This window comes from Mugil cephalus, chromosome 21 (assembly GCF_022458985.1).
Source record: "Mugil cephalus isolate CIBA_MC_2020 chromosome 21, CIBA_Mcephalus_1.1, whole genome shotgun sequence".
NCBI lineage: Eukaryota > Metazoa > Chordata > Actinopteri > Mugiliformes > Mugilidae > Mugil > Mugil cephalus.
Window position 1 is genome coordinate 19,498,405 of NC_061790.1, and position 21,005 is coordinate 19,519,409.

A 21,005-nucleotide genomic window follows, 5' to 3' on the forward strand; every position below is an offset into this window, starting at 1 on the left:
TGCAGAGAAATCCAAGTAAGTATGTGATACTGTAATTAAGGCATTCTGGACAAAGCCTGCCCAGATGATTTGATTAGCCCAGTAGGTCTTTACAAGAGCATAATCAGTTCCCAACAGAGAGGTTCCTGACCACCTTTCTGCCACAAAACAATGTAGACTGGGAAGCTGATCTTCCTTCCAGGCTCAACATTTTATATATTTAACAGTTAATTGTAAAAGGTCATAGAAAAATAAGTATTACTTAGAAAAAGTATAGAGCGCTATACTTGCACTCTGTGAAATAATAACACATATAAAAATATTGTTCATTTTAAATCAGTTTTTGACTAGTGTAATGAAAGTTGGAGTCCAGCTAGTGGTTCAAAGCTCTGGAAGAAGCTAGTAAGTGGACCTTTAGATAAGATCAAACTGCCATTGCCAAGACTGAACACGTACATTCAGCAAGGCAGGTTAGGACAAAATGATGAATTTATACATCTTTTTTCAAACTTTTCTTTTATATTTGTGCCTAAAGCAAATTGAATGATTGCAATTTCATTTGGCATTCCCAGTTCAGCATAGTATCCAAGTCAAAAGAGGGAAATAATTGATGAAAGGCTTTACAGGCTTTTACAGAAATAAAATGAGTCGGTACTCATTTAGAACTCTTTATCATGACAGACTGACAGATCATAATACAAGCATATAATCAGTATACAGGCACCACTAAGCCCAGATTGAATAAAAGACCAAAAGAGTAATGAAAGTCATATCACAAAGCCTCAAAGTCTCCTGGATTTGTTAGATAATTGAAGTGGCAGGTCTGAAACGTGCTCTCGTTTTTTTTTTTTTTTTTTTTTTTAATAGACCTTGCTTTAAGATCCGATCTGGGTGATCCGATTGCGTAAAAGACAGTTGTGAACACCTCCAGGATGCTTTGAGATGACATTTGAGAGATCTGATCTCTGACCACATTTGGAAGTGGTTTGGGTTGCATGTGTCCTCATGTGTCCACATTCCTTTGGAAGTGTGAACGCAATGCGTCCCGAGTCACGGATTTGGAGATACATTTGGAGATGCATGTTTAATGCCAGGTCTGAACGCACGTACCTAAAGCTGGTCACTTGTAATAGGAGAGCCCAGATCAGATCCTATTGCATGGTGTGAACAGGCCCTCAGTTCCTTAGTCTTAACCACAAAGGACAAATTTTTAAACACTGTCAATGCACATAATGTGCTCATGTTCCTGCGTAGTTTGAATTCATGACCAGATTCCATAGGGGGTAAAGCAGGTCTATGAAATAAAGCACAATGTGCTGAGACAATGCCTGTCTTCCACACTCCAGAACATTGTTCTGGTGTTGAGGTGAAGTCATTAGTAGGGGTGTAAGTGACTCATAAAACTGCTTGTTGTTAAAGACAAACGGAATCCTCACTGACAGACCTGAGTCAAAGCCTGAATTAATAACTACCTCGGATCCTCCACTCTTCCTTCCATCCCCCCCTCACCACACGCCTTGCCCCTCTCAGTGGAGCGGGGATACCCGACATAATTGGTGGAGCTTTGAAGTGACGCTGCTCCGCTAAGCCTCTCAATTCAGCACTTAGCACTTAACAATGCATGTTTCTTTCATCTGCAAAGCCAATTAATTTGTGGCGTGGAGTAGAATTTCAAAGAGCGACGGCACAGAGGGGCCGTATATATTTTTCCGATTTTTCACTGGAGAGTGGTGTCGCGTTACTGCCAGACAAAGCCTCCACTATACATCTGAAGTTTCTACTCGAGTGAGTTGCGCTGTCGTCAGAGGTGGTCGTGAAGGCAGGGAAACCAGTTCACCTCAGGAAACAAGAGCGTTTTTTTTTCTCACTGTGATACATAACGCACCATCACTGTTTGTCCAGAGCAGTTTTATTGCAGAAAGAAATGCCACTAGACAACAGACGGGAGTAATTTATTGTTTCAAGAGACAAACAGTCCCTGAAAGTCATTCATGCAGCCCTGAAATGTACTATTATGCTTGTGGAACATTTTCTGACTCATTCCTGGCTTCCTCCCTCATATTATGACTCAGAGGCACAGGGTGAAAAAGAAAAAAATCTGTCTTTTTTTTCAGTGTGTGTGTGTGTGTGTGTTCTTATATTTGCGTGGAGACAAATTTCAGTTCAGAGTCATGACGGTGAGGAAATTCTGTTAAAGGGCTAAGGCATTTATTTTGTGTCCTCACATATGTCAGACTAGTTCAAGTACGGTACATACAGATTCTTACTGTGTTACAGACAGAAGTGGTGTTCTGAGATAGTTGATCCCATCAGTGTGGTTGTTGAGAAATCACTGCACGTGTGGTTTATTTCCTGAATTATTCATTTGAGCAATCGGAAATATAACTCATAAAATATGAATTTGTTTATGGATTGTGTGAAAGTCACACATTTATGTATGTATTAATCAACCTGAACCCATAAGGCATGGATGACTTTTTAGCGTTTGACTTGCACCTTTGTCAACATTTATTAACCATTTTACTTATTTGCTCAGTCTGATGTCGTATTTTTGGACTTCCAAAGTACAAATAATCCTCCAGGGAAAGAGCAACATTTGTGATATTCTGTTTTTTCAAAAAAGTTCTTGAAACAAGTTGATTTGTATTGGAAACAGTGCAGCTAAGCAGGCTGTTTGCTGCAGTGTGCCGTGGACATCTCACACTGGTGCATAAACGTGTGTGGCCCTGCAACGCTCTATTTCTGTTGCAACTCCCCCCCACACAACACCACCACCCACACTTATGCTTCCACCTCCCATCAGTGCTGTGTTTGTGTGTGTTTGTTTTTTTTTTTTGTAAGAATGGAAGGGGAAGCATGTCCTGCAGCAACCCTGGTGCTTTGTGAGCTGTTTACGAGGCCCCTCTTTGGCCCTTTCCCCCCCGCACCCTCATCACTTCCACTTCCAATCACCTCGGTGCAGCGTTTGTTGTGACGAGCCCGAGCAACAGTATGAGATTACAACAGTCACACAGGATGTGAAAGAGTTCAGAATAAGTCAGCTTGTAAAACACCATTAAGTGATACTTCATGCTTGCATTGCTATTGATTATCACTTCCTAGAGCAAAAGAAAATGAAAAGCGAAAAACTAGAAAAGAACGTGTACTTTTGAAGAGATAGTTGTGCAGTCGTTGTGGCTTACATTACCTCTTCCCTCAAGCAACCTCCTGTCAGTAGAGTCTGTTGAGTAGACCATGACTCACTGCGTTGCCCTGACAGGTGAAGTCTGGGCTTGGGTTTTTACAAGTCCTGCGCAATGGGAAGAGTTCACCAAATGAGGCATGTGAAGACCAGCGCACCGCTGAGGCAGCAGCTAGTAAACTCTGCTCTTGCCGAAGCATGTGCGCAGGTACTGAAATACCTTAGATACCACCTCAAATCTCACCTAAGGAATGTGGAGTTGTCACAGTTTCAGTGCTGCTTCATAGTTTATATGTTTAATGGACTAGAGCGGCTGAAATGAAATGGATTTTAAGACGTTTGCATGACAGTTACTTGTCGCGGTTTTGTGATGAAATTGTCTATGCAGGCTATTTTGTGCCTTTGACAGTGACTTTAGTTTTCAGAAAAAAACTGCAATGTATATGGAATACAGACGAAACACAAAAAGCTTTATTAACCCCTGGGGGGAATTTCAGTTTCTACTAATCCTGATTCAGTATATCCTGCTAAACAAACTGTTGAAATATAGTCACTTAAACGCAGCTGAAGCAAAGGTTATGTAACCTAGGTACACCCAGTTTCACTAGACAAAGAGAAAAGGAAAAGCAAAACAACCCTAATCCTGCTCTATAATGTCACTTTCTTTTTGAACAGACACTCCCACTTGTCTTTATACTTTATGCAGAAGTGTGAAAAAAAGTCATTTTTATACGTCATTTTCACAGAATTTGTGGAAAATGCAGCTGTCCAAACATTAAGTTTATAAAATGATTATGAACAAATTTACTACCATCCTGTAGGGTCCTTGAAAAGATATTTTTATTGTTAATCCAGGGGTTAAACTCAATGACATCTATACAGTGGCTGGGGCAGGCATAGGTTTTCACTGGGTTATTGAGCTGTGGGTCGATGATTTGCTTTACATTAAAACGTATTGCGCAGGAAACTAGGTCCATGCACTGGGAACTGGGTCATGAGTAGTAGTTTGCATAGATGGAGGGTCGACTGGTTAGAGTTGAATAAAAGGCTGCAAAGACTGGTCGTCATCATATGTGATGTCAGCTGCATAAATGCGTCAGTTTGCATAGAATATGTCGACGCAATGTTTACTATAAAAGCCCATACTCAAAGGTCAAAAGTCAGGAAATTCATTAAGCTTGAGACACACTTGTTCTTGTTAATATCCTCCAGGTAACACAACCAAGCAACTCAACTCAACTCAAGACTGCCAAAAGATGTTGAGTCTGGCTGTTCTTCTAGGCTGTGGAGCCTCCTTCCAGAGGGCAGCGGTGACAACAATCCATGGTGGGGGTGGGAGGTGTCTGTGATGATGTTTTGAGCCCTTGTCAGACAGCGTTTCTTTACAATGTCCAGGATGGGAGGATGTGAATTTCTGATGATTTTCTCCGCTGTGCTCACCACCCTCTGTAGGGACTTCCAGTCAGAAGCACTACAAGCCCCTGACCAGACAGAGATGCAGCTGGTCAGTATGCTCTATAGTGCCTCTGTGGAAAGTGGTGAGAGAGGGAGCGGTAGGTGGACTCTCCTCATCCGGAGCAGAAAGTGCAAATGCTGCTGGGCCCTCTTTACAAGGGTTCCAGGGGGTGTGAATGCTACTGGGCAATAATCATTGAGGGAGGAGTTGTGTTGTTTTTGGTTACGGGCATGATTTAAGGAGTCTTGAACAGGATGGTACCGCAGCCTGGTGCAGCGAGGTGTTGAAAATGTCTGTGAGAACCTCAGCCAGCTGGTCAGCACATTCCTTGAGTACCTTTCCTGGTATGTTGCCTGGGCCTGCTGCTTTCTGGACGTTAACCTTCCACAGGGTTCTCTGGACATCAGCTGGGTCCAGGTATCTGCTCACGAGATACATGGACCCAGATTCACAGAATTTTTGTGCCTCAAACCTTGTTCTCTATGATTGTTCTATGTTGAATTTAGTCTGATGGTTGGTTGGTGTTGAGAGCCAGGGTTGTGTCAGCTGCTTTCCAGTACACATACAAATCGTAAGAATGGTTCCTGCACATGTAGACTAGAAAACTAAATATTGTAAGTTTCAATCATTCTGGGTTCTAACCTGCTGGATGCCGTGTTTCCTCTCAATAGATATAAATGGTGACCCTCTACTACTGGATAATAGATTAGGACATACTCAGTGTGTGCTAATTGATGTCAGAATGTGATAAAAACATATTCTCGTCGAAGCTGAACCTTGAGTTGCTCCCCGTGTTCACCACTGGTGTGTGAATGTGTGTGCCTCTGTGAAAGAGCTGGTAAACGTGACGTTGTGACTGTAAAGCGCATTGAGTGCCAATAGGTGTGTATCTTGCTTTAGCCATTAAAGGGTCATTCTGGTGTCATAAAGCTAAGTCCTATTATGGTTTTCCTTCATCCTTCTTATTAGTAAGTATTAGTACTAATACCGCTATGTTAACTAACCTCTCCGTTCTTGGCATCTGCTCAAGGATCCAAAAGGTCAAATTTGAGTCCTAGCAGTTACTGAATTGAGTAGACTGGTGTAGCCAGTATGACAAAAAATGCCTCTGCACGCATATAGTAGTAGATAGTAGAGTAGATAGCTCTACAAGCAATCAAAGCCTTTTTGTTGGTTTCCAATGCCATAATGCTCAGATGACCTGCATGACTACGTCGACGTTAGTCTTTAGATTTGACTGGCCTGGCCGATCTTTGCTGGTGTATAATATAACGGTCCCCAGTAGAGCAGCTCCATAACATTCTGCTGCACAAATTTAGAGGGCGGTGGAAGTTGGGCTGATTTCCATGCTAGTGATGGGATGGGAATACAGATGTATTCGTTTGAATTCCAAATGCAGTGGTGTATGTAATCCATTTCAACTGCTCTGACTGTCATTCAGAGTGATTCATAAAAGAAGCTGTGATTAACTGTGTAGTCAATTTAAAGTTAAACATGTCATATTCATAAAATCTAAAAAACAGTTTTTCCAGATTGACTACAAAAGAAATTTTAAACTAATGAATTTCCCTCCCTTCTCATTGCTTTTCCTGAGCACTAGCCCAAACACAAAAAGTGTTGTTCACACAGGTATGTGGTTTGAAGATGTAAAACTTCATTTTGCCTATGAGTTTACTACTGTTATGCCATAGATAAGTTCACAATTAGGAGAAAAAAATACCATTCCCTACTTATAAATATGTGGAAAACAACCTGTAGCACATGTTTTGCTGTGCAGTGTCCATTGGCTTGGAACAGGGCGCCCAGCCAAAGCAAGATTGAATGAGGCATAATGATATGAAAATATGTCCCAGGTCCCAGTGTGATGCTTTAAAGCTATTAAAGGGCAAGAGGTTGAGGCGCGGCCCACCCTCTAAATGTTAATGTCTGCAGCATTCTAGATGGTCAGAAGAGTTTGTTCTGGATAAAAGCGTGTTTGTCCCCACCCACGTCAGCAGATTAGCTGTGCAGAAAATGCGTAGCAGGGCAGCATGTCTGGGGCTTGGCTGGGTGTGAGACATGTCCATATGAAAGAACTCTCTTTATGACAAACCTGTTGTTTTTCACACTAGCTGCTAAAGTCCCTCTGATAGTGATTCTGCATAATGAGCTCCAGGAATGCTCTAATGTTCCACAGCAAGGCTAAGATCTATATAAAGAATATCACCCCAAAAAAAAAAATTTTTTTTTTTTTCATAATGCAAATGTAAAGGGTAAAAATAATGACAGATCAGACATAAACCCAGTATACGTGAAGCTTTATATGTTTATTTTTGTCGTCTGGCCAGTCTGGGCTATTATAAATCCATTGAAGGATTAGGCAGCTAAAAATAAACTCTTACGATAGGGGACTTAGTGCGCAGTCTACACTATAAACAAACAAATGGCAATTTCTCCACAGCCATGTCTGCCAGCATTTCAGGGAGTAATTTGTGGTGTGCAGAGTGGCTGACCCAGGTCAGGAAACAGCGGCATGATAAAAAAAAGGGCTATTTAGCCCTGTTTAGAGCTCAAGACCGGCCTTCTTGCAGACCATAGCCACTGTGTGGCAGCTGCACGGCCACAGACGAGCTAAAACGATTAAGATGCTCGAGAGGAGATGTGCATCAATCATGCCTTCCAAGAACTGGAAAAGCCACTAGAAAAGCCAATGTCCTTCCCACAGACCATCGTCCAGCGTGTCAGTTCAGCCGGTGCCACCTCTCATCTGCAAATAGCAGCAGCCTGCGTCTGCGTTTTTTCCCCAGAGGTTTCATGGGGCTGGTCTGAGGGGAAAGCTGGCCTCCTCCGCAAGTCTGGTTTCAGGGTGAGAGAGAGAATGAGAAAGTCTGAAAATCACAGAAAATTTTATTTAAAATGGCATGAGGAGGTCTGATGTGGCAAGAAAATGACTTTAAATCAGTAATGAAGCCTAAGCCTAAACAACTGACTGACGAAGTTGTTTTGTTGCCTCACTTATATTATGGACTGAGTTTAAGAAGGAATAAGAAGTTAGTTTTGCTCTTAAACAAAGAATAAATGGAATGGAAGCTTCTGGGGAAATACATTTGTTCTCCACCAGCTCCTATGGCTCGTTTAATGAGAGAGGTGAGCATTTGGTTCCAAATCTGACCCACTTACACTGAAAATAAACCATTTGCATATGAGTAACAATAATTCCCCCTCGATTGGCTGGTGAATTCAACAGAGCACAAAACTTTCCCTCAGCTGCCGTTTTCAGGTTTTCTCTTAAAATGGGAATTTCACATGCAGAAAAGCAACTGAATGTTCAGTGGCTTCTGTCGTGTCAAGAGATTCTCCTTAAGTGCAGGATTGGGTGTTTATCTCTATAAGGAGGTGTTGACAGATGGAGATATGAGTATTCAGGTTGGAATCATATTCATTAGTCTGCATTGCAGCTTGCTGCCATAATGACTCTAACAAATGGCAGCACAGGCTTATCTGCTCTCATAAGCTGCAAAGTCACTCTGTTAAATCGGATGAAACTAGACAAAAAGGTATGTATATACAGTATGACGCATGTATAGGCACCATCACACCAGAAGATCAATGTGTGAAAACACATAGCCTGATTTTGCTGTGTGTTGCCTATAGATATAGTGCTTTTGATTTTATCTGATTATTGGATTAGTCATTCCCAGCCGTGATGGAAAAATCAATCACACTTTTTCTGAACAATTGCATTGACAGTATACCACTTGTGTCAGTGGTGTACCGTTTTCAGGTTGTGCAGGGTTAGTGTGACAAAAACACCTGCTTGCTTTTGAACTCACTGTTAGATTTCAGTATTTTAATTAAGCAGAAATCAATAAACCCAGAGATAAATATTGATCTCTCCAGAGCCAAGAGTCTGAATTATTTGACCAGTGTCCACCACCTAAACAGCCACATACTGTATAATTTGGAAACGTAGCAGAGGAGAGGTTTTATGTAAGGCAGAGGATTTTTGAGGCCTGTTTAAGCAACACTGATTTTTAAATTTGATTTTGGCACGGTATTCACTACTTAAGACGATTTACACTTACAGATGAATTGTTATTAAACGTTTCCATCATTCAGTTTTTGAGAGATCGTTCTGTGATTCAGGTGTCATGCGTTCAAACCACAGACTTCATATAAATATAAATAACCCACCCTCGCTTCCTTTCACTTGACGAACTGATGCTATTTTTCTGGGAATACGGGCAGTCCCATCTTGCGAATTTGGAGCCAGTATGATCAGTATGGTCCGAGAGTGGAATTGCGTCATCGAGGACCCGACCACCCGATCACTCGTATTTTCTTTAAATTAATACTACGCACTGCTCTACCTCCACCAGCAGGAAATGCTGAGTTATTTGTTAATTTATTTTTTCTCAACTCTGATGGTCCTATGAGACCGCATCATGAAGCGGTTGGCATGGCACATTCTGTCACATCCTGTTTCAGTAACACCAACTAGCTAACTAAAATGACATGTCTCAGAAAAATGCACGCTTGGGTCTACATCAGTATTATATTAACTGCCTAATATGAAAGAAACCATCATTGAAAATGTGTAATTGATGTGTAATTTAGTGTTTGGATTAGTTAGTCCCATTCACTAACATGATGGCGGGTGGAGTTTATGACCTATACTGCAGTCAGTCACCAGGGGGAGCTGTACTTGCTTTGGCTTTACATTTGAGGAGCTTTTCTACCATCCGTCTTTATACAGTCTATTGTTCAAACCTAGCAACCTTCTATCATGCAGCAGAGCTCCCATAGATGGGCTTCCTGAAATAATAAAAGTTGGAATCAAGGATGGTTATGTTGGTATGGATGAAAACATGATGTGACCTCACAAAGCATATTTTTCCCATGAGATCATCGGTTTTGCTCATATGGAGCCTCAAGTGACTGATTTTAACCATATGAATAAGTTCTCTATTTGTAAACAAGTCTTATATGATGTTTCCTTGGTAGAAATTATTCACTGGAAGTATATATGTCAGGACACGGATAACTTTGGTTTCGGCAAATATTACTGAATAAATGAATTCAAATTTTATGTCATGTTTTCTGCTCAGACTATGTATTCTCATAATGTGGTGTAAAGTCTGACGTGATCATAAACATGACAGCTCAATCACCATCCATCTATCTTTCCATCTAAAATGCACTGTACTCAGATGTCTACTTATGACCCAATCTTGCCAATATCTCATTTTGTTCACAGTTGTAACTGAGTGATCAAAACCAAACAATGCCTCAAACATCTGACGCTGGTTGGTGATACAGCTCCTCCTCCCTGCAAATATTTCCACTGTGACTTGTGATGCTCGGATGTGCGATGGGGTCTAATCATTAAGCTCTGCTTTCTCTTCTCAGGTTGAGTCATCGAGACTGTTGCCCAAAAGCCACTAAACCGCACTCTGTGTCACATCTACGCACACTTGAAACTGTAACCTTTCATTGTGTGCCCTCGCACTTCTGAGGCAGTTAGGACCCATCTTGATGTACTTTGACAGCACTGATTGACCTATGATGGTGCTTCACACGAGATATCATCTATGTGTTCGTGAGCTGTGTTTTCTGGTGGGGTTTTACCCTTGTCCGTGTGTTAACTGGAGAAGTGCACGTTGAATGAAGAACAATGACTACAATTCTGATTCGGCTCATTCCACAGCAGCAGTTTTCCAAACGTGTTTGGAGGTCCCTGTATTCAAATCAGTGAAATCTGCTGACTAATGATTGCTTTGTATGAAACCTGCAGACTCTTGCAGATGATTCAGACAGCTGGCTTCGCCAAATACTGTGAAATGAGCACAGTGGTTACAGAAACCACAGATACATGCAGTGTATGAAGAGTGAGAAAAATGTACTTTCAGACGAGAGAGATTACACGAGGAGAAGTTGGAGCAGGTACAGTGGTTGCGTACAAATATCACAATATGTTACCACTCAACGCCCTGACAGCATGTTATTTAGAGACAGGGACCTGTTGCCACTAAGAATCCTTTACACTCTTTGCTACACATACACAGTGTGCATAGCATACACTTATTAGTCTCAGCTGTCTGACTCTGAGATTGGCAATGTTGCGATTCAGTGCAAGTAATAGATCTCAGAGGATGCCTGTGCAGTATTTCAGAGGAAGAAAAGGTTCACCGACTTGCTATTTTATTGAACTTTTGGCCGTGTTTAATTGTGCTGTCTCTCCAGGCATTTGGAGATGCTTCTGTTGTCATAGATACGGCTCAGTTCATCCGTGTGATTGTAACATCTTTAAAAAGAGAAACAGGAAAATAACTAGTGAGAACGTCTTTTCTAAGCAACGCCTGTGTCTGTGTCAGGATGTGGATATTGGGTGTTGTTTCCAAGACTCAGATTCTGTTTTACTATATCAAACAAATAAGTAAAACAGCAACTAAAAGGAAATTACAAACAGTCTGAACAAGCATTCGCTTGCACAGTGTGCTCAGTGTACAACATATTGTGCACACATTCTCCTTTCAGTCAAAAACATTTCTATGACTCCTAGCACCACCTGTTGTAATATTTATAGTAGAAATAACATTTGGTGCAAAAGAATCTTCGCATGTCTGAGTGTTTTGAGTTGCCTTAAGATCTAATTCCTTTTTACACAGATAAAGATTCAATCTTGAGTCTTATTGCGTTTTAACATAATTTCATGGGGTACTTCAATTTCCAAACCTCAACCCAAACCAAAGCTGCTAGCCTACACTAGCCGGTTATTCACACAGCAGACACACTGCATGTCAGAGCTTGTGTAATTTAAAAGGAAAGTTTTTGGCCATGTGTGTGTGTTTATGTGTGTGCATGCCTGTTATTTTTATCAAGTCGTTGGAGCCAATTTGTCATGGAATACTAGTGCTGGGGGACCATCATGTCATTTGAGGTTTTAAATCTGTTAAGGTCTGGTTTAGGTCAAAGGTTACAGTTAGAGTTAGGGACTTAGATGAGACGGTTATGGCATTATGTTAATGGGAGGTCCTCACAAAGATAGAAGATGTAAGTGAGCATGTGTGTGTCTGTGCTTGTACATATATTTTCACCCTAACATCACTTCCCAAATTAGCTCCCTTACTCTGTGTAACCTCTGCGGGTCATCTGACCTGGAACCCAAGTTAGACAACACTTGATGTGTATTCTTATAACCTGAGATGTCACATGTGAATAAAGAGCAACGTGTGAATGCTTTTATTTATTTTTTTTGCCATATCAACAGACTTGTACCCTCCTGCCCACTCACACATACACACGCAATCACACATGCGCACACACACACACACCCACACACATGCATGCATACAGACGTGGCTTTTGAAGGTTTTGACGTGGGCGATGTTGCCTCTGTATCAACTCTTTCCTGTGGGGAGACTTTCCACTTGTCTTTTTTTTTCCACGAGGGCTCTGAGTGTGAGCTCTTTGAAATTGACGGTTGAGTCTTTGTCTCATGCAGGCACCAAATTTATCGTTTCAAATGAAACCCCCCCCCAAAATCTGCACTCCATCCGCTTCCACTAGGCCCCCATTAATAATGCAGCACATAATCCGGTGCTGGGCGCACTCATACTAGAAGCCCCTTCTCCTGCCAATCACTGGCCTAATTAGCACAAGATCGGCTCCTTCTCGATGCTGCTGTTAGAAAACACAACCTAATCCAATCCCTCAAAGGCCGCTTTCCCTCTTGTGCCATTCCATGTTGAGGTGGTTGTCAGTAGTCACAAATTGAGTTGTCTGCAAACTTGTTTTCTTGTTGATTCAGCCAATTGCACAGGAAGAGGTTCAGACAAACAGATTGTTGTGCTTGCAGGTGTACCTTGTCATTGTCAGTGCGAATATCAAGCGTGCGGTAGGAAATGCAATAAGCAGCTGCTATTCTTTCTAGATTCTGTCATAGACATATTTGTTCTTTGTGGCGACTGCTGTACTCATTGTGCAGTAATGTGGTACTCCATTTAAAGCTGAAGCAATGTCACACGAAAACCAAAGTGGGTCTGAGTCATAGTATAGTCACAGCAAAATGTGGGGCAGAGAGTTCGCAAGTGAACACCTAATTCACATGTATAAAAGACGGGATTAAACAAGGAGAAAATGAGGCTTGGCATCATGTGAAGACCAGGGCAGCGCTGAGACAAAGAAGCCATGTCTCAGACATTTGAGCTCGGTCTATAGATAACCCCAGTGTTTCTATCACATGTGCAGCCCGTTACCATATAAGACAGCAATATGACTCACCCTCCTCACTGACCTACTATGTGGGAAGTCATGATTCATGCAAGCTGCATTTAAGCAGGCAGGACCCAAAAATACTCTGGCATGCCATCACACAAACACATACACAGTTATCACACACACAAACACATACCTCACTTGCTCAGTCATACTCACCACCCACAGACACTGATAGGCTCAGATGCTGTCTGTAGTGTACAGCGTGAGGCATTAGAAAGTTGTCAGAGCAAAGACTGGAATAACAAGATGACTGGATCACCGTTGATGCCTTTCTGAGGTAATGCCAACTAGCAACATTTCACAGCGTTCTCTTTCACAGTCTTCTATTTCTGTGGCTTTCTATGTAATGCAAAGGTAATTTTACAAAAATAAAAAGTAAACGGTGCTTCTGTGCAACAGTGAAAATCAGGCAGTGGACTACATTTTCTTGTTAATTATTTCTTGATGGCAGGCATGTCTTGTGGGGTGTTCTTTGTTGTTTGTCTTCATTTTGTCAGCAGGTTCTTCAAGAGTGATTAGTCAGCAATATTCATCCATAAATAGCTTCTTGAGTGTTGTGTGATATGACACCGCAATGTCAGCCAGGTTTTGAAAACCAGTTTTAGAAATAGCCCTCAAACGCCAGGTTAGGAGAGTCAACCAGTCTCTTTTCAGTCATTGTAGCGGGAAAGGTTTTCCTTCAGGCTTCTCTGTTTCTTTTGATATTTTTTCATGAGGTTGAACACATCGGCCTCAACTTATTTTTATATGCAAATGTTGTCTGTGCTGGTAATGAGTTTCTTAGTGTGTAATCCAGCTGTCTTTGGTGGTCTCCCTGCAGCTTGATCCTCACGCTAATTGTTTCTTTTCAAAGGTAAATCTTGTCAGTGGTTGGAGTATTGATTCATGTGGCTGAGGTCAGTGTATGGACCTTTCAGGGGCTGTGTGACGAAGAAGCGCTGGTGTTAATTAGGCCAGCAGCAGATAGATGCAGGTTTGTGCTCAACCTCACAGACAGGCACTTGCTCACTCGTGGTATAAGCTAGTCCCATTTGTCAATGCCAGTCGCAGTAGCACCTCAAGATTTTACGCACCTCAGCAGCTCACCCCAACCAGGTTAACGCCAGCCTGCTGATCTCACAAGACCTAGACTATTGCTGGATACGTCACATGAAGGGATTCCAGGACAGCTTCTTCCAAAACATCTAAATTAAGCCCATGGACGGTATTCCTTCAGCCTAGATGATGCAGAAATATCTTGTCTTTGTTAAGCTTTCTTATTCAGGTATTGCTGCTTTGTTGAATCAGTTCTCCCCAACAGAAGACCAAGGAGACAGTATTGATTTCTATCTAGAGCAAAAAGCACTCAATCTATTTGCGGATGGACATGAGCATAATGAGTCCAGCCACATCCTGAGATCACTGTGTATTTCATGTCAGGTTTTCCCCTAGAATATTAAATGTACGTACAGAAATTTTGATGGGTCAGTCTTTTGGGTTTGTTTTTAAAGAACAGAGTCTTAGGATGTGCATTCCATAAGGCTCTATCTGCTTTTGAATCGCTGAAAGCAAATCTGGATATCTCAATGTTGATGTGATGAAGAATTGCTAAAAATCATGTGACTGCACTTCCGCTATCCTTCAGTGTGTCGGTCAGCAGGACCTGGTGAGCATGTCACCATGTCTCATCTCAGATGTGTCTGTCTCGCATATATTAGGATCGATATCTGCTAACCCAGTGACCTTCTGAAAGAGCTGTTAAGCTTCTTATCGATACAGTGTGGAATGACGAGCCTTAAACGTGGATGTTCATGAACTTTCTGTGGTCTAAGTGGAAACCCCCCCAAACTGCTTGGCTTTGATCTTATCTTGCAATCTTAAAGGGGGGAATTTACCTGGGATGATGCTCTGTGAGTTGCTTAACTGAAACAAAGAAGCAGTTTATATTAAAATGAATGCTATGCTCTTTCTCAGAGGTGGGAAGTAACTTCAGATTTGGAATGTGTTGCTCAGTTACTTCCCAAGTTACAGTTTGCTTGGTGCAATGCTATGATACACCAGTCTTCCTTCCTCATACTAAGAATGGGCCCTCCTGATTCAACAGTAATGGCTAAATTCTGTTAGGTAAGGGGATACCTTCATAGTATTCAGCGTATAGTATACAACAGTTGCAGACAAAAAACACATTGAGTAATTACAAATAACATTAGAGACATTTCTTTCTAAGTAAGAAAAAAAGAAAAAAAAACAGCCCCTTCCTTAGTCTTGATGACAGTGCACATTTAATGGTTACATTTGGGTTTTGCAATGGTGTCATAAGCCACAGAGGTCAGCGAGCTGTGTCAACACATAGACAAGCACACACTCGAGCAGCAACAGATTCAGGGCTGTAACTGTATAATAGCCAGGTAGACTTTTGAAACCAGCTATCCTGATTAACATTTTTTATTACAGCGCAGACAGATCAGAGCAATCCCAGTTTAATCAAATCTCACTGCCTCATTTGGTGTTTGTAATGAAACATTCCTGATGATCTGTGCAGTTTCTCCCGTAGAGTAATGATTAAGAGGCCAGCTTTTTGAGTGTTACAGGACCCAACCTCTATATGTCTGGGTATGAACGAGTGATTGAAGCTCCCTCTGTCTGATATTACAGCAGCATGTCTTGATTTGACTCAAACAGTCAGATGGGCCGATGTGCTGTCACACGCACCGACACGAAAACTAATCTGAGGCTATGGGGAAGTAGTTACATTTGAGGAAGTGAAACCTCTACCCATAAAAAATAATCTCTGTATTGTATTGGAAAACATTAGATGGTGCATCAGAGTGTTTTTTTCTTGTCTTTTGATAGAAACATTGATACAAAACTGAAGGTGGTTTTCATTTGAGCTTTGCACGGTAATATAAACCCAGGGTGAGCGGTTCCATTTACCATCATCATCATCATCATCATCATCATCATCATCACCCATGTTTACATTTGCAGCTCTGTACAGCTCCTAGGGCATTCGTCTGGCCTAATTTGATCATTCCAATTAAAGCCATGTTCATCCTCGGTGTAATTACAGTCATCTGGTTGGAGTCCTCCCCTTATTGTGCACAGTGGCACAGTGTTCACGTTAGTTTCTCAGTGGACGATGTTATTACTTTGACTGCAGCACCAGCCGTTGAGCCTGATCTTGTTTATTGCAAGAAACCACAGTGTGCATATGCATTTTGTCACAATCATTTGAAGTAGATGTTCCATTAAAAAAAAAAAAGTAATTCCAATAATTCAAGGATGTTGGAAATATTGCTGTGGGCCTCATTCTGCTCTATTCTGAAGTATTATGAGCACATACAGTACGAGGCACTACTTTATTTTTAGGAATGAATGAATACCCAGTCAGATGTACCCGTATTTCAATGACTGATGAAGAGAAAACAGCTTAATTAAGGATAGCCCTAGCGACCATCAACATTAAGTCATACGTTTACATCACAGCATTTCTTAGACATTTGTGTACGTTTAGTGTAATGAAGCTGCTTGTTCACACTGACCTGGCCATGGGAACAGACAGTGTGTTTTATCCATAGTGGCCAAGGTTGTTCTGGCCATTTTCTTCCTGCTTAGATATTCAAGGCTTTCTTCTGCAGTTCCAAAGTGGTCCACACATATATTCAGCACCTTCTCAATATCTATTTGGCTTCATACTAGCTGTCAGTATTGGTTTCGATATATATGGTGGGAAAAGCTTACTTTAAGTGTATGAAACTTTTCCGATTCTGTTTATATATATATATATGACAGGAGTAATCACGCCTCTGCCACTAGGGGCTCTTATGTATTTCATTCCATCATGACACAGCCCCACCTTCCCTCCACACACCCTGCACAGTAGTCTGATGAGAGAAAAAGACAGAGAGAGAAAGAGAGAGAGCGGACACACATCACAGAGCATGTTATGGCACACTGTTACACATCACCACCCACCCCTCCCACCCCTCCCACTTAACGTCTCCATAGCAAAACCGCGTCATACGATACAGAACATAAAGAATGTCTAACGGAAGGGCTAAATGTGTCTCACCTAGCCCTGAGGACTTCTTAGCTGCGTCGCCATGGTAATAATCAGAGATACCTTTGACCTGCTGACTGGAGAAAGAAGAGGAAAGGATGTGGTGTGAGGAAATGACACACGAGTAACCCTGAGGACCTGCTGAAAACAAAAAGAAAACATCTCCCAGCTTCTCAAATATAAGGGCTTGCTCTTACCATTGAATAAAATGTGCATTTAATCGATATTTATGATATGATTCTAATTCACAATTAAACATCTGAAGGCGTTTAAGAGTTTGGACTTAAAATCCTGGGGGAAAAGCAATATAAGGATTGTCATTTTGGGACTGTAGCTCCATTAATAGTATGTTTTCATTGTTCTCATGGGAAGTAAGCAAATACATAAGAACATCCTTTTGAGACAGAAAAAAACTCTTCAGAGTACTGCACCACATTTGAATAGATGGCTTGAATAGAGTCCACCTGGGTAGAAAGTTAGGAGGCCGCAGATACAGTCAGCGCTGAGTACAGGATGTTACCTCCAGCTTCTTCTTCTCCTCCTGCTTTGTCTCGTGCGCAGTACAGTATTATGTAGCCGCTGTGCACACAAGCTGTTATTGCTGTAATGGGAATGATATCAGCTTCATCAGCCTCCCACATATGTGCAGGCTTCCTCCAGGATCAGCCGTCAATAGCCCTGAAGTCATCTCTCTCTGACTGGCGCTGGTGCATTTGATCTGCAGTCTACGTGAGAATGTTAGAAACTGGCCGAGATGGTTGGCAGAATTGCTATTACTAGCACTGTAGAAAGAGCTGCTCTCAACAACTGACCATGCAAGTAAAAAAAAAAAAAAAAAGAAATTGCATCCATCAGCACTTCTAATCAGAATTTTGCCACAACCTGCTATTTTGTGGCGTGCATGTGTGCGTCTGAAAGTGTTTAAGCCTGTGTATGTGTGTCTGTGTGCGTGCGTGTGCGTTGCATTTGTGTCATCCTTGCACTTTCCTCCCACTGCAACAAGCCGTCTGATGTTCAAATGAAGCAAATGTTCATTCCAGGGTAGAAATAGCATGTTTAGATTGCTCTCAACCTCACAGCCGCATCTGGAAACATTATTCTTGGAAGACAGGTCATTATCTTGGGAAACCAACAGAGAAATGTTTAGTGGATATAAGCAAACTATACAACAGCTGGACCAGCCAGAACCACAGTCTGGACTGATGTGATTGTTTAACAGCAGCCTCTTCACCACACCGTGTGTTGGAGCTGTAGACTACAGCTCTGTCCCATGTAAACAACTCAATCTACAAAGGACTTTAACGCAAAGTATTCTTGCAAAGCCAGGTCACAGCTTTCACTTCCCTCACTGTGGTCTGTGCTCAGTAAGAATTTGCTTGTGTCTGACGTCATTTCTAGTAGATGAGGGCGCGATTGACAAACGCTATCTTTTCCTCAGACGACTGCTTCTCGCACCTGATTGGACAAAAGTAGTTAGTTAGTAGATAGTTCTGATTTTCTTCATGCTTTGAATTAGGATCTTTAGGTCATTACGATATTTTATCTCTAGCACCTGGCTTAGAGAAGGTGCTGCCATTTAGATTTAAAGGTGACAAGCCACATCCTCAGCTACAACAGTTACACCACAGTTGGCTTATGGTTATGACTCCCCAGTGAACTCCGCACCAGTGCCTTTTCTTTTGTTTTCCAGTAGAAGATTGCAAATTTAAGCTTTTGTGAAGAGAATGTTTTTGAGACCGGTCTCAGCTGGGTGAGAGCAACATTAAATCACCAGATGGAAACACTGCCCAAAACACAGCCACTATATTCAATATACATCAACTGTTGCTTATGTATGTGGACCGCTAAAGCATAATAACGACTGTGATAAATGATTAGCGCCTGGTTTGTGAACTTTAGCTTGCACTGGCTTGTCTATTTCAACATACACTGACTTTAATTCAGGCTGACAGTTTATCTGCTATAATCTAGCAAATAGCAAATACAGCACATTTACATTTATAATTCATTTATTTGTCTGACAAACAGAAGTAGAGGTAGTGTCAGTATTAAATTGTATATACATCTGGGTCAAACATGTCCCAGCACTTTCTTCTATTTTTCTTTTTTTTTCTGATTGTTGTGTCTCAAGAGACATGCTAGTACTGTTGCATTGTGCTATTCCTGTTCCCACTTTATTTTGTCAGAACTTTTTCAATACTTTTAATCTATTGGATCAAAACCTGCATTGCATGAGGTGTTTTCATATGTGTAATTTACCACTCTCTAAGTTTGAGGCTATTGTAAGCTGAACTGGTTCCCATTTGATCCTCTAACAACAGCCAGTAGGTGTAGCGCTCGGCTGACGAGGTGGAAATATTATCATTAAGAACAAAAGGCAGCAATATAGAGTGGAAAGATTCATGGTGGCATGCATAAAATGCAGCTTCTGACACTTCCGTTTCACTGGAGAAACCAAAGAGATTTACGCATCCAGTCTGTGCAGAGGAATGAGGAAACCTTCCAAAAACTTGAAGACCTCTGCTAATCTGCTAATGTTAAAAGTCTGAGCAGATCAGTTTCAGTGCAGCGGGCTCTCCTTTGCTGCATTTTCTGCCCTGTCCTTTTCCATTTACGCAGACTTCTGTTTTCAAATCTACACTCTCATGCTTGGACTAGTAACAGCTCTCACCATTCTCACACCATGCCACACTTTCTCAAATCCTGATTATTGGGGATACCAGATACACCGGCCCTGCAAAACCCGGATGATGGGGAGCACCACACATACCCTGCACGAAGTCTGTGTAGGCAATAATCGCTGAGATGTTGGCTATACTTTCTCGTTTTCTTGGACGCTAAACCTTTGAGTCAATGGGACTTTCTTTGGTTTACCTACACGGTGACTATTACCTCTAGGACATTGTAATTTCCCCTTTGTAAATATAAAAAATCCAAACACCAAGCAGGTTTTTATTTAAGAATCACGTAAAAGTTACAGTGCACAGTTACATGCCGCTCAGAGTTAGGATAGATTTAATCGAAATGGTTCTGTGCAGAATGAGGGCATTTCTCTGTGTAATCACTTCATCAAGACCCCTCCGTTTGTCTGATAACTCAGGCCGAAAAAAAAAAAAAACACTGACAAGAACTTTTCTGGGGAAATCTAATTTGGAGCACTTTGCAAAACTAGGACAAAAGGACAAAGTCACCTCGTGCCAAGGCATTCATCTTGGTTTTACTCAGAGAAATAGCAGGATCAAAAGCAGAAATCTGCTCCTGTTGAGCGTACCTAACTTACCTTAACATATCTTGCCAGAATCGCTTCCAACTATGTGGTGTATAGTCAGCAGATGACAAAAATGTATTTCTGTTTTCGAAGCACATGCCCACATTTAGCAGAGAGATTCCTTGGCACAGGTTATCGTCTAATACAGAGGCCCTTTGAGCGAGTCGTGAATGTGTTTGCGTGGTTTTAGTGTGAGCGTGTGAGCGTAGATAGCTCTGTGTCTGTCATCACAGGGCCGGGTGAGCAGAATGGAACGTTTGGCAGGAAAACTGTTCCAAAAGGCGCACGTGACGTTACGTTCCCAGAGCTGAGCTTCTGGGGTTTTAGTGTGGAGTTACACTGACTTACTGTACTGGCACATTTTACTTATTTATTACTGACGTAAACATAGGACATGTAATTGGAGTGGGTAGCCGCCCAGAGATAGCAATGTCAATGTTTTTGAAAGTGTTTGGAACAACCGTGTTTTGAATGCACTGGAATAAAAACGTGGTTAGCTTAGCCTAGCATACAGAGCTACACGTTAATCTCACAGATTGTCATACTGATTTTTTACTATTTCTGTTATTAGTGGACGTGGTGTATTATGTTAGTGAAACAGCCGCTGAATTGGAATACAAGACGGGGTCAACCGGGGACCCCTAGTGGGTTAATGCTGAGACTGTGCCTTTATTTTGAGGTTGGCTTGAAGTTTTCCATTTTGTCTGTTTTTTCTTCTGAAGCACATATTTAACATTTCTCCAGTTGTTTTCATCTTAATTCCTCAGAGTCAGCCTCTGTGCTGTCATGCAGGTTCCCTTCCAGAGAGTAAAGAAGCCCTCCT

At 41.6% G+C, this 21,005-nt stretch overlaps 1 protein-coding gene across 2 annotated transcripts in view; it reads left to right on the forward strand.

The window, feature by feature from the left end:
• The window catches only part of bach2b (BTB and CNC homology 1, basic leucine zipper transcription factor 2b), an 81,043-nt gene that overhangs the window by 32,233 nt on the left and 27,805 nt on the right, over positions 1 to 21,005 (forward strand). The window contains exon 1 of one of the 2 annotated variants that reach the window (XM_047573214.1): positions 12,973 to 13,152. The exons of the other annotated variant lie outside the window; for it this stretch is intronic. The gene's annotated coding sequence lies outside the window, so the exon portion shown is untranslated. Of the gene's footprint in view, positions 1 to 12,972; positions 13,153 to 21,005 lie in introns of those variants that run through there. 2 annotated transcript variants of the gene reach the window in all.